Here is a 16,948-nt window from a genome sequence, read left to right as displayed (position 1 = left end):
ACATCATACTGACCCGTAACCTAGGCCTAGAATACGACTTATCAAACTGCTCACACTTACCACATGTTTGTCCTCAAGCGTGAAGATCAAACAAAAATGAATAAGTCGAATTCTAGCCTAGTTACTCCCCTGACCGACTCCACCTAAACTAGACTCTATACTACAACGATGCAAAGAAAAACACTTGGTCAAACACAGAAAAAAAACACACAAACATAAATAAAAACTAACACACAAAGATTGGGCTATATTTTCAACCATCCCTTACCTCGGGATCTGGTGCAATCCGGCCTTAGACAGCCCTGAACTTCTGCCACCCCCCATTCCTTCCTGGTCAGTATATCCGCTTGTCAAGATCGGCCAAACTCTCGGCCAAACACTAGATTCACTCGGTCTCTCATACCTTACCAGGAATGTTGGGACCGCATTCTCTCAATATGCTCAACCACACTTGCTTCGGACTTGGATCTCACGTGCAGCTACTGAAGGGCTTAAAGGCTTGTAATGGGGCTATTGGGTTGTAGTGTTTTGGGGTAGATGTTCCTAAGGCTCTAAGTTTCAACATTTCTATTTTATTGATGTGGGGGGGGGGGGAGGGAACTGTGTGCATTAGGCTTCTGATCAGTTGCTTCTTAGCTGGAGCTTCTGGCTTGGGTCTCCAACTGGTCAGTATCATCTTGTGGCTTTGCCACCCTTATTCCTTCTCTTTTTTTGTGTGGTCAAGTTTCTGACCATTTTTCTCCACATTCTTCTCTCTCTTTTTTTCCTTTCTCCTTTGTGGCTTCGCCACCCTTATACCTTCTTCTCTCCCCCTTTTATTCTTTTTGTGGACCCGGGATAACTCTCTGGTCGATTTTCTTCCGAACTTTCTTGCCCAGCTGGAGTCTGCTCTCTTTCACATCTTTCTGGCCAGTAAGCTTCCTTTGCCTCATACCTTACACACACAGCCCCAGTGGCTAGGGATATTTATCTGGGTAAAAGAGTTGGGAAAAGAGGTTCTAAGGGTGGTTTTTTTTTTTTGGGGGGGGGGGGGCCTTCAGTGTTTGCTACCCGTGGTCACTTAATCCTAGGCAAATTGTGGCAGCCTCTCCTTTTTTTCAATATTTGTGGAAAGTGGTTCCACTTTAAGCTTATAACTCACATTTGAAGAGGGCTTTCGCGTTTGGCTCTAAGTATGGGCTTTTCTCTCATACTCACATCATCTATCCTGACTAGGAGGTACTAGGGAGGGTGGTTTCGGTTTTCCAGCATGTCTTATTTCCCTCAGTTCCCTTCACCGTCAGCTCAAGACGGTTGAGTTTTAAGCCCAATCAACACACAAAATAAATAAATAAAAAAATACTATACTTAACAAGACACTAACACAAGCACGAATACAAAAACTACACATATACACATATGCACATACTCATCATACTGGTCATTGCGTCCCTCCTCCCACTTCACAAGTGTCTGCCCTCAGATAAGGCTGTGAAGTGGAAAAGGTAATGACCAGTATGATGGACACATAGACAAACATACAGAAACAACAAATTAAAACTAAAACTTCTCACACTTAGACTATGAAATAGGCTAAGTGGGAGAGTTCGAAAACATAAACAGACCAACGAAACACACATATATATAAAACTCCTCACACTTAGGCCGTGCAACGGACTAAGTGTGAGTCAATCATGCGTACGAAGAAAGAAAAAGAAAAGAACAAAAACATGCTACACAGAAACAAACACCAACAATTATGAAAAAAAACTTAAAAACAAACAGAAAGCTAAAAATAAAACTAACTTGTCAGGGTGGGGGATGGTCTAGCGAAGTCTCCTGCTCCTCCGTGGGGCAGGTGGTGTAGGCTGCTTTTCCAGGGGTTCCTCTTTCGTTCCAGTGTGATCCTCATTTTCCTTCGCCGGTTCCTCGGCCTCTGCCGGCACCTCGGCGTTCTCTTCCTCGGGCTCTTCTATCATTGTCTCTGGTGGGTGGGTCTCATCGTCCTGGCCTCCATGGCCGCTCGTTCCTGTAGCTGGTTCCTTCTTCCGGCTGGTCACTTCCTTCAACAACTCATCTATCACGGATGCCATTCAGCCCATCTCCGTGATTAATCGATGGTTCTCCTCTCCTAAAGTAGTCACTAACGTCTCCATAGCATCTTGCCTCTGAGCCAATGTCCTCTGCTCTGCAGACCCTTCCAACATCCGTTCCACTACTCCCGCTAGCTTGACCATCTCTGCCTTCAACTGCTTATTCTCCTCTCTAACTTCGTCCATTGCCTTCTCCATTCTGGCTTGACGCTGTTCCTGGTCTGATGCCAATCCGATCATTTCTGCCCTTATCTGTCTGCTTTCCTCCGCTATTTCCTCCACAGCTTTTTCCATCCCCTCTTGCCTCTGGTCGTGTGCCGGTGCTTCATGAGCTACTGCTAACCGAGGAGTGGGTATAGCTTCCTCTCCCATCGCATAGAAGTGTGGCACGCCTTGCCTCATGTATACCGCATTCGTCCGGACGAACAGGGGGGTATCAAACAATCCTGGGGCGTCCACCATCATCAAGGGGGTTAAATCTTCGTCCTCCAAAACGGTGATGTTGTTTCTCACAAAGATTCCCAATATATGGCAGAGGGAAATATTCCGTGCTGGGTGGGTAGCGATGAGGTGACATGTGTATGCAGTCCAGAACCCTAAGTGCAACTTCCTGCCTTTCTTGGCACACCACATAAGATACAGCTCCGTCATCGATGTCCGGACTGCCGAATTGGACTGTCCTAAAAGGTTGTAATCCAAGAAGAGTTGAACCAGGCGTAGATTAGGATCGTTGAGATGGATAGATCGGGAGATAGTGGACTGAAATTGTCCTGCCCCGGGGTGAGTAAGTTCTTCCCAAGCTACCTGGGGCTCGAATTCCACATGCCTGCGGGGAATCCCCTGCTCCCTATCTCTCCACTCGGGCCCTATGGCTTCCTCCAAACTGCATATTCCTAGCCGAACAGTCCATTCAATCAAATTCATCCTAATCTCACCTCCAAATACTCTGAAACTGATACACTCTACATCCAAATCCGTTGTGACCTTGAATCAAAAGGTCGCGAAAAATTCTTTGGCCAAATCGACCGGAACATTCAAATTCTCATTTCTTAATAGCCATTCAAAACCCAACTCATGCACAAGGGCGAGAAACGATTCCCGAACCTTCAATTCATCTAAAGAGGGGAGATGAATTACCTTTCCACACTTAACCTTCTTGCCTTTTGCGTTCTTGGTGCGATAGATGGATTGGAGCTCCTTGGAGTCAAAAATTTCACCCCCTCCACCACGTCATCTGTGAGCTCCACCTTCCAACGCTTATATCGGAGTGGTTCTGCAGGTGGATGCAATAATTCCCGATGATCGTTAGGGAGTTGCTGCTCCTTGTACTCCTCATCTACCATGGTTGTATCGCTATCGGATTTAGATTCTTCACTGATCTCATATTCACTGTCACTCTGTGTTTGCCGGTTTGATGGGGTCCTTGGGTCAGCCTCCGTGATCACTATGCTTGTGTTCACGGTACGCGGTTTTTTAGTACTCGGCTTGTTCTTCACAACGGCTTTTCCTTTCCTTTTTCTTTCTATCTGGTACCTGGCTTCCTCCTCAGCTTGGAGTATGGCCTCATCCTTCTCAGATCCAGCAGACTTTCCTGACTCTGATGTGAGGTTCGGTCCCCCAGCCATTCCTTTTGTTGTCGTGCCCGGTTCGTTCTGTACTGGAGACACCCCTGTGTCTTCCTGATCAGTAGCTTGAACAGGTTCACCTTCAGCCTCTTTCGGAGTGGCTCGCTCTTCCTCGCTTGCGATCTCTATGGGGTCCTCTGCCGTGTTCGGTTTTGCCCTGCTGGAGGCCCACTTATCCAAACAACGTTGCGATACTCTCTGCGGCTTGGGCGAGTCTGCCTTGGGGTCTGCTTTCACCACCAGTTTTCGCCTGACCGGAATCGGCTTTACAACCTGAGGTGCCACTGGGGTGGGTGCTTCTACTTCCGGCTCTGCTGTCTCTGTTCCTGCGTCCTTGGCTTCCGTAGACGCAGTACCTTCCTCTTCTACTAGTACTTTATCATCCCCGGCTTTCACTTGGGGGTCTACTGGTTCTTTTTCTTTACTCGGTAACTCTCCTTCCCCTCCTACCAACTGGAAAGGTCGGCCTTGCGGTATGGTTCCTGATGTGGCTTTCTCCCTGTCTCCTACTGCCCCCAATGCGAGGTCTAGACCCTCAGCCATTGGTGCAGTGTCCTCTTCTCTCCGGTTGACCCTGTTCAGAATCGAGTCAAATTCTTCGTCTGTCATGAGGCCTTGTTTTCTGGCTGATTCATTCAAATCTATTTCTGGCCTTCTCAATTCTTGAAATACCGGCTCCGCTTCAGGCGTTCTCTCTGTACCTTCGCTCCCCTCCGGAGTCGTCTTGCCTTGACTCGACTTTTTCTTACGCTCCTCAGAGTCGGAGTCGTAATGTGCGGCGATAGCGTCGAGTTCTGCCGAATCCGATACTGAAACTGCTGCATGACTGACCGGCACAGGTGGAGCTTCGCTGGATGTGGTTCCGACACCCCCCGTTTGGCCGAAATTGGTCAGAGCCGTCGTCCAGTCCCTAGTTGGGTCCTGTTGGCGAAGAAAAGCCATCATGGCATCCAAGGAAACCATGGTCGATGGCTGAGCGACGGGTGCTGGTGGGGTTAGCTGTGGTCGTGCCTCTGGGGTTTCTCGGCGGTTGGGTTTGGTTTTCTTGACGAATGCTTTCTTACCCATGAGCGGAAATTACGATCTGGAAATTAGGGTTGGGAGTCGGCGGAGATGAAGGAGGAATTTTTCGAGAGAGAGTGTAATTGCAAAATGAGGGTTTGTGAGGGGAAAAGGTAAAGCAGTATGGTTATGTGGGAGAGAGAATGCAGTTCCAGGTGGTTGTAACCGGGTATCAGGGGTAGCCGGTCGCGACGTTTTAGACGGGAAGGGCAGTTGAGGTTTCTGGCCTCTGATTGGTCCGCGCATCTTTTCCCTCTGCTCACGCGCCATTTTTCCTGCTGCCACCCTGCAAAAGCTGCACAAGCTTTAATTCAAATTTTCGTCCTCTCCATAATTTCTCCTATACTTACCTAAAAAAGAAACTAATTCAAATGGGCACTTAAATAAAATTTTGAAATAGCACCAGATAAGTAATCCCTTGGTCAATGTGCACTTCAAATTAAAATTAAGGCCCGAAAATATTTTCGGATTTTTAGGAATTATCTAGCGTGCAAAGATTAATTACGTATTTACAATATTTACAACTTCCTTAGGCAATTTGGAATTCAACTTGGCCAGTATATGCAAACTATTTTTAAAGGGAAACTGGCCGCGCGGAACTCCAAATTCCTATCTTACTGATCAGTATGAAACCGATGTAAGTGGCTGTAGTGGAATTTCATCCACCACACCCACCTCGCTATTATCCCTGAATATTTTCAACCTATGCCCATTTACTATGAAAGGTTCAGAGTTAGAGAAACTCCCTGAAATTTCTACTGCCCCATTAGATCGGAGTGCAGTTATGATGTAAGGTCCTGTCTACTTGGACTTGAGTTTCCCTGGCATAAGCTTCAATCTTGACTAGAAGAGTAGTACTTTCTGGCCAACATGGAGCTCCTTAGTTCTCAGATTTCGATCATGCCATAATTTAGTTCGTTCTTTGTACCACATGGCGGAGTCGAATGACTCCAATCTAAGTTCCTCAAGCTCCTGCAGTTGCAGCTTCCTTTCCTCTTCACAGGCTGTAGCATCTATATTCACTTTCTGTACTGCCCAGTATGCTCGATGCTCGATTCCAACTGGTAAATGGCACATCTTTCCAAAAACAATCCGGTAAGGGGACATGCCCATGGGGGTCTTGTAGGCTGTTCGATAGGCCCAGAGAGCATCCTCTAACCTTACACTCCAATCCTTCCTAGAAGTGTTCACCATCTTCTCCAAAATTTTCTTTATCTCGCGGTTAGAGATTTCTGCTTGACCATTTGCTTGTGGATGGTAAGGGCTGGATAGTCTATGGTGCACACCGTATTTCTTCATCAAGGCTTCAATTGTGCGATTACAGAAGTGTGTACCTTGATCGGATATGACCGCCCTGGGTACACCGAATCGGCTGAAGATATGACTCTTTAAGAACTTGGCCACTTCCTTGGCTTCACACGTGCCTGTGGCCTTGGCTTCTACCCATTTGAAGACGTAGTCTACAGCAACTAGGATATACAGATTCCCATAGGATGAAGGAAAAGGCCCCATGAAATCCATTCCCCATATGTCGAATAGCTCGCAAACTATTACGGGTACTTGCGGCATTTCATCCCGGGCAGATATTCCACCGGTCCGTTGGCAACGCTCACAACTTCTGCAAAACTCGTACGCATCTTTGTTGAGGGTTGGCCAATAAAAACCGCTATCCAAAATCTTCCTTGCCCTCTTCTTGGACCCGAAATGTCCTCCTCATGCTAATGAATGGCAGTGGGTTAAAACATCCCGCTGCTCCCAGTCAGGAATGCACCTACTTATCACTTCATCGGACCCTACCCTCCACAAATAGGGGTCGTCCCAAAAGTAGTATTTCACTTCACTCTTGATCTTCATTCTTTGGGCCTTGGTAACACTCGGCACTTCTGGAAGCTCTCCAGTCACTAGGTAGTTGGCCAGGTCCGCATACCATGGTTCCTGCCCTACCTTCTCTTTTCCTTTTGCTGTATCATTCTGACCAGTAAGCTTGAACACTTCTTCCCAATCAATTCTTCTGGGCGCAAAAATCACCTCACACAAATGTTCCTCTGGAAATTTATCGTGCACTTCGTCACCGTTTCCATCTTGCACTATTCTGCTCAAATGGTCTGCCACCTTGTTCTCGACTCCTCGCTTATCTTCTACCTCCCAGTCGAATTCTTGCAACAAGAGTACCCATCGGATCAAGCGTGGTTTGGATTCCTTCTTGGCAATCAGATACTTAATCGCCGCATGGTCAGTATACACTATGACTTTGGATCCCAACAAATATGGCCTGAACTTCTCGAAAGAATACACCACTGCCAGCATCTCCTCTTTAGTGGTATCGTAATTCCGCTGGGCTTGATTTAAAGTCTTGGACGCATAAAAAATTACGTACCTCTTCCCGTCGATCTTCTGACCCAGCACGGCTCCTACCGCAAAATCGCTGGCGTCGCACATTACTTCGAAAGGATGGTTCCAGTTAGGAGCCCTTATGATAGGTGCGGATGTCAACTTTTCCTTGAGAAGGTTGAAAGCAGCCTTGCATTGCTCATCAAAGATGAATTCCACGTCATTCTGAAGTAATCTAGTAAGGGGCTGGGCGATCTTGGAGAAATCCTTGATAAATCTTCGATAAAATCCGGCGTGCCCCAGAAAACCCCTTATTCCCTTCTGATCAGTAGGGTATGGTAATTTGGATATAACATCTACCTTGGCTCGATCCACTTGGATACCTCTTTCTGAGACCACGTGTCCTAAAACTATCCCTTCGATGACCATAAAATGACACTTTTCAAAGTTCAAAACCAAACTCTTTGCTTGACATCTTTCCAAAACTATATCCAAATGGTGAAGGCAAGAGTCGAACGAGTCTCTGTAAACCGTGAAATCGTCCATGAATATCTCTATGCAATCCTCAATCAAATCGGAAAATATGCTCATCATACATCGTTGAAACGTACCTGGAGCGTTGCACAGGCCGAAAGGCATGCGACAGTATGCATAGGTTCCAAACGGGCAAGTGAAAGTGGTCTTGTCCTGGTCCTCAGGATCTACGTAAATTTGGAAATACCCGCTGTACCCATCTAGAAAGCAGAAAAACTTCTTCCCAGCTAATCTCTCCAACATTTGGTCGATGAACGGCAGGGGAAAATGGTCCTTCCTGGTCGCATTGTTCAGCTTACGGTAATCGATGCACATTCGCCAACCCGTGACTAGCCTCGTTGGGATCAGTTCATTCCTCTCATTCTGAACTACTTGGATGCCCGACTTCTTTGGGACCATGTGGATCGGGCTGACCCACTCACTATCCGGTACTGAATAGATAATCCCTAGCGACAACAACTTCAAGATCTCCTTCAATATCTCTTCTCGCATGTTAGGGTTTACCTTCCTTTGAGCATCTCGATGTGCCTTCGCTCCTTCCTCCAACCTAATGTGGTGCATGCAGACATCGGGGCTAATTCCCACTAAATCTGTAAGACTCCAACCAATCGCCTTCTTGTTCTTGCTCAGCACGGTCAGTAGCCTAGCCTCTTGTTCCTTCGTAAGGCTGCTACTGATGATCACTGGATATGAGTTCTCCTCTCCGAGGAAGGCATACTTTAAATTTGGTGGTAACTTCTTCAGCTCAACTTGAGGTGAAAGTGTGTCTTCGGGTAGAGGGTTTTTCTCAATCTCTCCTTCTTTTTCTAAATATCTCTCCGATGGTTCTTCTATACTGGCTGGTAGCTGAACCCCTGCGGCTCCAATGAACTCCGATTTCTGACAGAATTCCTTGATTGCTGCTTCTATTTCCTCATCAGTTAACCCATGGCTACTGATCAGATCGCACCATGCAGCAGCTTCGATGTCAGCCTGCTCATAAACATCTAACGCTTGGAGTTTCTCCTGCAATAGTTCGGTCTCAAGAAAATCTTGGACAAGGGGGTCAATCACATCAACATAACACAAATTTTCAGAATCAATCGGTTTCTTCATGGCTTCATTGATATCAAAAGTGAATTTCTCTCCATGAAAATCAATGCAAATTGTCCCCTCGGCCATGTCCACTATTGTCTTAGCCGTTCTCAAAAATGGCCTTCCTAACAACACTCCACTAGATTCCCTAGCTTCATGCTCACTCATTTTGATCACATAAAAATCAGCAGGATAGGTAAAATCATGCACTCTTACTAACACGTTTTCTAAAACTCCTTCAGGACTTATGCACGACCTATCAGCCAGTTGGATCAACACCCTAGTATTCGACAATCTAACTCCCTTCAATCGGTTATAGATAGACAATGGCATGACATTTATGGATGCCCCCAAATGACACATTGCATGTTTGACCTTCATATCTTCTATAGCTATAGGCAGAGTGAACATACCTGGATCGGCTCTCTTGGGTGGCAACTTCTCTTGCACTATTGCTGACGCTATCCCTTCCACCATAATCTTGCCATCCTTCTGGGCTCTCCCGGCTATGAAGTCCTTTATGAATTTCCCAAGAGGGGGTAGCTTCACGGCTTGGAGGTATGGTATGGTGACATCCAACTTCCCAAAAATCGACAAGTAGTCAACCGGGTTCTCTTTCTTCCTCTTTGTAACAAATCGGAATGAGAATGGTTTCTCCCCTTTTTTCTCCTCTACTGGTTCCTCAGCAACCTTCTTGGAGTTTTTCTTGGGTAGTTCCTGGGTCTGAGCCTCCATTCTGGGCTCTACCTCTTGAGGAGGTTCCTTCCTGGTCAGTAGGGTGTCGGGTTCACCTTGTACACTTGGTGTATCATCCAAGAAGAATGGATCTTTCATCCGAGGCATAGTTCTCCCTAATTCTTTTGCTGAAATGGTATCACCTCCTATCTTCGTTCCATTGGATCCTCCACCAGGTTGTTTCAGTTGAGGCGCGTCATAAGTGGTTCCTGACCTCAACGTAACCTTACTCACATTTGCCTTTTCAGGCATTTGGACTGTAGATGGAAGTTTCCCTGCATTTCCCTTCAAATCACCCACCGAACTGGCCAGTTGAGCTAACTGCCCATTCATCATATCCATGTTCTCCTTATGTTCCTTCTGGGCATTTTGCATCCCATGCACGACCTCATTATGGGATTGCAATTCTCCTTTGATGCTCTGTTGTGACGCTAGCATTTCACCCATCATGTCTTCAACGGATCTCCTTGACCTGTTCGAGTTTTGGAAATGACTTAGCCCTTGGTGTTGATAGTTCTGGGAGTTTTGCTGGCCTTGATTATGCGGGTATTGGTTATACTTGGCAGGAGGGGTGTACTGATCTTGAGGATATTGATTCTGGTGCTGGCCTTGGAATTGATTTTGGTTCTGATGGTTTTGGGGTCCTGGGTTTGGCTGATTTTGGAAGTTTTGGAAGTTTCTCTGGTGGGGTGGCACATAGACAGGGTTCGGGTTCTGGTTTTGTGGGTTTTGGTTTTGGGAATGTTGGTTTCTTCCTGACCAGTTGGGCTGGTAGTCTGGGTTTGCTGGTCCACGGTTAGGGTTTTGGTTCGGATGAGGGTTATACTGGTTCTAACCTTGGTTCTGATTTAGGCTCCCGTCACCCCATCGGAAGTTTGGATGATCCCTCCATGGTGCATCCCGTTGCCTACCTTGAATCCAATGCCCACTAGAATTGAAGTACCCCGCAGCATTAACTTGCTCCATATTCCCGAAATCATTATGCTGATCATAGTTCGGTCCTTGACTTCCCTGCTCTGCACCCTTGTAATTCCCAGCTGGGGGAGGTGGTGGAGTGCTCTTCTCGATCGCCCTCAGAAGTGACTTCTTCAGCTCATCCATTTTCAAATCCATTTTCTGATCCAGTGTATTTTCCTAATCAGTAACCGAGGCAACGGAAGCCCGCTCTCGGTTGTATCCTTCCCTTGAATGGTCATACTCTTTCTTTGCATTCAATAGCTTCCTTAGGACTCTCTTTGCTTCGCTAACCCGTAATTGCGTGAAGCTTCCTCCTGACGATGAATTTGCCAGGTCCTTGGTTACCGCGTTCATGCCTTCGTAGAAAGTATGATGTACTTCAATGTCCGCCATGCGATGGTTGGGACATGATTCCAAAAGACCCATGTATCTTGCCCAATAATCACTCAAGGGCTCATCATACCCTTGCTTCACATTAGTTATTTCCCTCTTCAGCGCGCTTGTCTTGGATGACGGAAAAAACTCGCCCAGAAATGCTGACTTGAAATCGGCCCAAGTCTCAATAGAGTTGGGGGGCAGGCGCATGAACCAGGTGTTAGCTTCCCCCTTGAGCACAAATGGCAAAGCCTTCAGCCTATAATCATCCTCAGTTGCTCCTGCTGGTCTCCTCTGCGCCCTACAAATTTTGCAAAACTCATGAAGAAACTCATACGGCACTTCGTAGCTCTTTCCGCAGTACGTAGGCAGGATCGCGATCACATGAGGCTTCACATCGCAGGCGGTTTGCCCTGGAGTAACGACTATGGCTTGCGGGTGTTCTTCTTCAGTATGCGCGTTCAGCGTCCCGATCTCCGGGTCCTCATCTCCCTGGTTGGCCATTTCCCTTGGGTTGCCTTCCAACCGTGGTATCTCTTCTGGTATCGGTCCCTCTATGGTGCCCTTTTCTTCGTCACTACTCGTGCCTAGGTCAGACAAGGTGGTCGACAGGCCAGAACGAGTGGTTACGAGTATAGATCCTCGCTGAAGTATCTTCGGTCTCCCCTGGTCAAGAGCCGAACTGCTTCTCATAAACTGAAATGAAAAGAAAAGAAAAAGAAGATTATGCACAATATATACGCCAAAGTATCACACACAAAAGTAACTAGTAACGCCATCCATCCCCGGCAACGGCGCCATTTGAAAGGACCATAGGTGTGTAGGTGTCGTTCAAGCAAGGATATATCCTACTGGTCAGGATAGAGATCCTAACTAAGCCTAGACCCAGGCTTCAAAGATTCCTCAACCCACTTCTACTGAGCAGTATGGTGGTGGTAAGGGTCGAATCCCACAGAGATGGTGCGTTAAAACTATTGTGGTGATATTCTGGAGGGTTTGGTTAGCTACCACGCTTTGGGTTGAGACTTATCTAGGCTGGAATTTAAAGGTGGTACTCTACTGACTAGGAGGTGGGAAAGGTGTTGGACAGGCGGCTGTGTACGTGGAAATGGGGAGACATTTTTGTAACAGAAAATATTTGGAAGGTACGGGATTCTATTTTGGGCTAGACAGAATATTCAGAGGGTAGTGGTAGTCATGGTGACTAGGCCGACAAATCTGCAGGTTATAACTAAAAGTAAATGACAAAAAGCAAAAAGCATCTAAAAAGCAAAGTGGTCCCCAACATCAGACATGGACATCTTCTTCTTCAACAACACAAACTAAAATCAGAAAATAATTCCAGATTCAACACGGAAACACAGCTTATCAATTCGCGAACACAGATCCAGAAATAAGAACACCAAATCTGAAATCAAAACACAGAAACTGCAACTCCGCGTACTGGTCAACAGGAAACGAAACGAACTCAAACTAAACTTCACATGCAGCGATTCACTCACGATCGAATAGTTCCACGTTTAACTAAGGAAATTGCGACGGAAACAAGGAAAGAAAAGATTCAGCACTTAAAACACCAAGGAACCTTAGATCTAAGCTAACTAGGCGGAATGGGAAGGAAAAGAAATCATCACAATAACCGAAACGGAAATCAACTTCATGGCATAAACACGTTCAGATCTTCAAAAAGTACTTCAAAAGCAGAAAACATCCAAAAGCAACAAAGATCCAACGTAAAGAAAGCAAGTAAATTAAACTACGAAAGCGAATAAAAGTGTTTTGCCACTCCGGGCGATGAAATCTCTAAGCTACGGTCTTGCTGGCTGGAACGGACGATTTGGAACTCTGGGAACATCTAGATCTTCAAGTGACCATGGCAGTGGCGAGGAACGAGATTCTGGACAGGGCTGAAAGACTAAACTCCGAGAGAACTCTCCTAAAAGTGATGATGATGAATGATCCTCCTCTTTTTCTCTCCAAGTGGCTTCCTTTTATAGGGAGGCTTACCCTTGATTTTTAGGGTAAGACCTTGTGGTGAAATGACTTCTTTGCCCTTAATTTGTGATTGAGCAGTCCCAGCTATCCTCCTTCTCCATCTCGAGCCATTTTTGCATGTATACTGGTCAGTACGTAATCGTCATGACGCCCTTTTCACTTGAAGTGTCTGAAACTCTGCCTACTGGCTAAAACGCTTACCCTGCACGCTTAAGCAACTAGTTTTGCAGATATAATTCAATTATGCACATCAGACTGACCCGTAACCTAGGCCTAGAATACGACTTATCAGGGTCCTAAGGAAACTACTGAGTGCGAAGAAGGAGTATGACCATTCAAGGGATGGATACAACCGAGAAAGGGTTGCAAGTGCCTCGTCTACTGACAAGGAGCAGAAGCTTGAACAGAAGATGGATTTGAAGATGGATGAATTGAAGAAGTCACTCCTGAGCCCAATCGAGAAGAATACACCGCTGACTTCCCTAGTTGGAAACTACAAGGGTGCAGAATAGGGAAACCAAGAACCGAGCTATGATCAGCCAAACGACTAGGTCAGTATGGAGCAGGCTAATGTTGCCGGGTATTTTAACTCAAATGGGAATTGGATCCAGGGGAGACAACGGGACGCACAAATGGAGGGATCACCCAAATTTTTGATGGGGAGATGGGAACCAAAATCAAAACCAAGGTCAAGGTCAAAACCAATATAACCCCCACTCGAAACAAAACCCCAACCGTGGGCCAGCAAACCCGGACCACCAGTTCAACTGGTCAGGAAGGAACCAAAAATCCCCAAACCAAAACCCACAACACCAAAACCCAAACCTTGTCTACATTTCACCCCACCAGAGAAACTTCCAAAATTACCAAAATCAGCTGAATCAAGCACCCCAACAACATCAGAACCAAAATCATTTCCAAAACCAGAACCAGAACCAATATCACCAAGACCAGTATAACCCTCCTGGCCATTATAACCAGTACCCACCTAACCAGAACCAGCCAAACTTCCAAAATTTCCATCCCAACCAAAGTTCCCAGTATAACCAGCACCAAGGTCCAAATCAGTCACAATATTCCAACAGGACCAGACGATCCATGGAGGACATGATGGGAGAATTGCTCGCGTCGCAGCAAGGTATCAAGGGCGAGTTGCAATCCCACAACGAAGTAGTGCAGGGGATGCAAAATGCCCAGAAGGAACATAAAGCGAACATGGATATGATGAATAGGCAGTTGGCCCAGCTGGCCAGTTTGGTGGGTGATTTGAAAGGAAATGCAGGGAAACTCCTGTCTACAGTTCAAATACCGAATAAGACGAATGTGAGTAAGGTTACATTGAGGTCAGGAACTACTTATGATGGACCTCGACCGAAACAACCAAGTGGAGAGCGAGTGGAACGAAGATAGGGGGCGACACCATCTCAGTGGAAGAGCTTAATAGATCCATACCTCGGATGCAGGACCCATTTTTCTTGGGGGAGACGCCATGTGGATGAGGTGAACCCGAGAACGTACTGGTCATGAAGGAACCCCATCAAGAGGTAGAATCCAGAACGGAGGCTCAGTTCTAGAACTTGGCCAAGGAAGATTACAAGGAGGTTGCTGAGGGACCGGTAGAGGAGAGAAAAGGTGAGAAACCATTCCCTTTCCGCTTTGTTACAAAAAGAAAGAAGGAGAACCCGGTGGATTACTTGTTAATTTTTGGGAAATTGGATGTCACCATACCATTCCTCCAAGCCGTGAAGCTACCCCCTCTTGGGAAATTCATTAAGGAGTTCATAGCCGGGAAAGCCCAGGAGGATGGGAAGATCATGGTGGAAGGGATAGCATCGGCGATTGTGTAGGAAAAACTACCACCCAAGAGAGCCGACCCAGGTATGTTCACTCTACCCATAACTGTAGGAGATGTAAAAGTCGAGCATGCAATGTGTGACCTGGGGGCATCTATAAATGTTATGCCATTGTCAATCTATAACCGATTGAAGGGAGTTAGATTGTCGAGTACTAGGGTGTTGATCCAACTGGCTGATACGTCATGCATAAGTCCTGAGGGTATTTTAGAGAATGTGTTGGTTAGAGTGCATGATTTTACCTACCCTGCTGACTTTTATGTGATTAAAATGAGTGAGTCCGAGGCTAGGGAATCTAGTGGCATATTGTTAGGGAAACCAGTTTTTAGAACGGCCAAGACAATAGTAGACATGGCTGAGGGGACAATTTGCATTGATTTCCATGGGGAGAAATTTACTTTTGATATCAATGAGGCCATGAAGAAGACTATTGATTCTGAAAACTTATGCTATGTTGATGAGATTGACCCCTTAGTCCAAGATTTTCTTGAGACCGAACTATTGCAGGAGAAACTCCAAGCTTTAGATGTGTATGAGCAGGCTGACGTAGAAGCTGCTGCATGATGCGATCTGATCAGTAGCCAAGGGTTGACTGATGAAACTGCCATCGAATCTGAAGAAACTGCCATCGAATCTGAAGTATGCTTTCCAGTGATCATCAGCAACAGCCTTACAAAGGAACAAGAGGCGAGGCTACTGACTGTGCTGAGCAAGAACAAGAAAGCGATTGGATGGAGTCTTACAGATTTGGTGGGGATAAGCCCCGACGTCTGCATGCACCATATTAGGCTGGAGGAAGGAGCAAAAGCGCATCGAGATGCACAAAGGAAGGTAAACCCTAACATGCGAGAAGAAATATTGAAGGAAATCTTGAAATTGTTGTCGCTAGGGATTATTTATTCAGTGCCAGACAGTGAGTGGGTCAGCCCGATCCACATGGTTCCAAAGAAGTCGGGAATCCAAGTCGTTCAAAATGAGATGAATGAGCTGATCCCAACGAGGCTAGTCACGGGTTGGCGAATGTGCATCGATTACCGAAAGCTGAACAATGCAACGAGGAAGGACCATTTCCCTTTGCCTTTCATAGGCCAAATGTTGGAGAGACTAGCTGGTAAGAAGTACTTTTGCTTTTTGGATGGATACAGCGGATATTTTCAAATTTACGTGGATCCTTAGGACCAGGACAAGACTACATTCACTTGCCCATTCGGAACCTATGCATACAGACGCATGCCTTTCGGCCTATGCAACGCTCCAGGTACGTTTCAAAGATGTATGATGAGCATATTCTCCGATCTAATTGAGGACTGTATAGAGATATTTATGGATGACTTTACAGTCTACGGAGATTCTTTCGACTCATGCCTTCATCACTTAGACATAGTTCTCGAAAGGTGTCAAGCAAAGAGTTTGGTTTTGAACTTTGAGAAGGGTCATTTTATGGTCACCAAGGGGATTGTTCTAGGACACGCGGTCTCAGAGAGAGGAATCCAGGTGGATCGAGCCAAGGAGGACGTTATATCTAAATTGCCGTTTCCTACTGATCAGAAGGGGATAAGGGGCTTTCTGGGGCACGCGGGATTTTATCGAAGATTTATCAAGGATTTCTCCAATATCGCCCAACCCCTTACCCGACTTCTTCAGAATGAAGTGGAGTTCGTTTTTGATGAGCAATGCAAGACTGCTTTCAACCTTCTCAAGGAAAAGCTGATATCCGCACCTATCATACGGGCTCCTGACTGGGACTATCCTGTCGAAGTAATGTGTGACGCCAACGACTATGCAGTGGGAGCCGTACTAGGTCAGAAGATCGATGGGAAGAGGTACGTAATTTTTTATGCATCTAAGACTCTGAATCAAGCCCAACGGAATTACGATACCACTGAAAATGAGGTTTTGGCAGTGGTGTATTCTTTCGAGAAGTTCCGGCCATACTTGTTGGAATCCAAGGTCATCGTATATACTGACCATGCAGGGATTAAGTATACTGAGCAAAAGCGCATCGAGATGTTCAAAGGAAGGTAAACCCCAACAATGCAGAAGAAATATTGAAGGAAATCTTGAAATTGTTGTCGCTAGGGATTATTTATTCAGTGCCATACAGTGAGTGGGTCAGCCCGATCCACAAGGTTCCAAAGAAGTCGGGAATCCAAGTCGTTCAAAATGAGAGGAATGAGCAGATCCCAACGAGGCTAGTCACGGGTTGGCGAATGTGCATCGATTACCGAAAGCTGAACAATGCAACGAGGAAGGACCATTTCCCTTTGCCTTTCATAGACCATATGTTGGAGAGACTAGCTGGTAAGAAGTACTTTTGCTTTTTGGGTGGATACAG

At 46.2% G+C, this 16,948-nt stretch overlaps 1 pseudogene; it reads left to right on the top strand.

Annotated features, from left to right (window-relative positions):
- LOC121746715 overlaps positions 1-16,638 on the top strand; it is a 44,383-nt pseudogene extending 27,745 nt beyond the window's left edge.
- Positions 16,639-16,948: the final 310 nt, after the last annotated feature.

Source organism: Salvia splendens, chromosome 1 (genome assembly GCF_004379255.2).
Source record: "Salvia splendens isolate huo1 chromosome 1, SspV2, whole genome shotgun sequence".
In the NCBI taxonomy this organism is placed as follows: Eukaryota; Viridiplantae; Streptophyta; class Magnoliopsida; order Lamiales; family Lamiaceae; genus Salvia; species Salvia splendens.
This window is presented reverse-complemented; position numbering and strand designations above follow the sequence as displayed.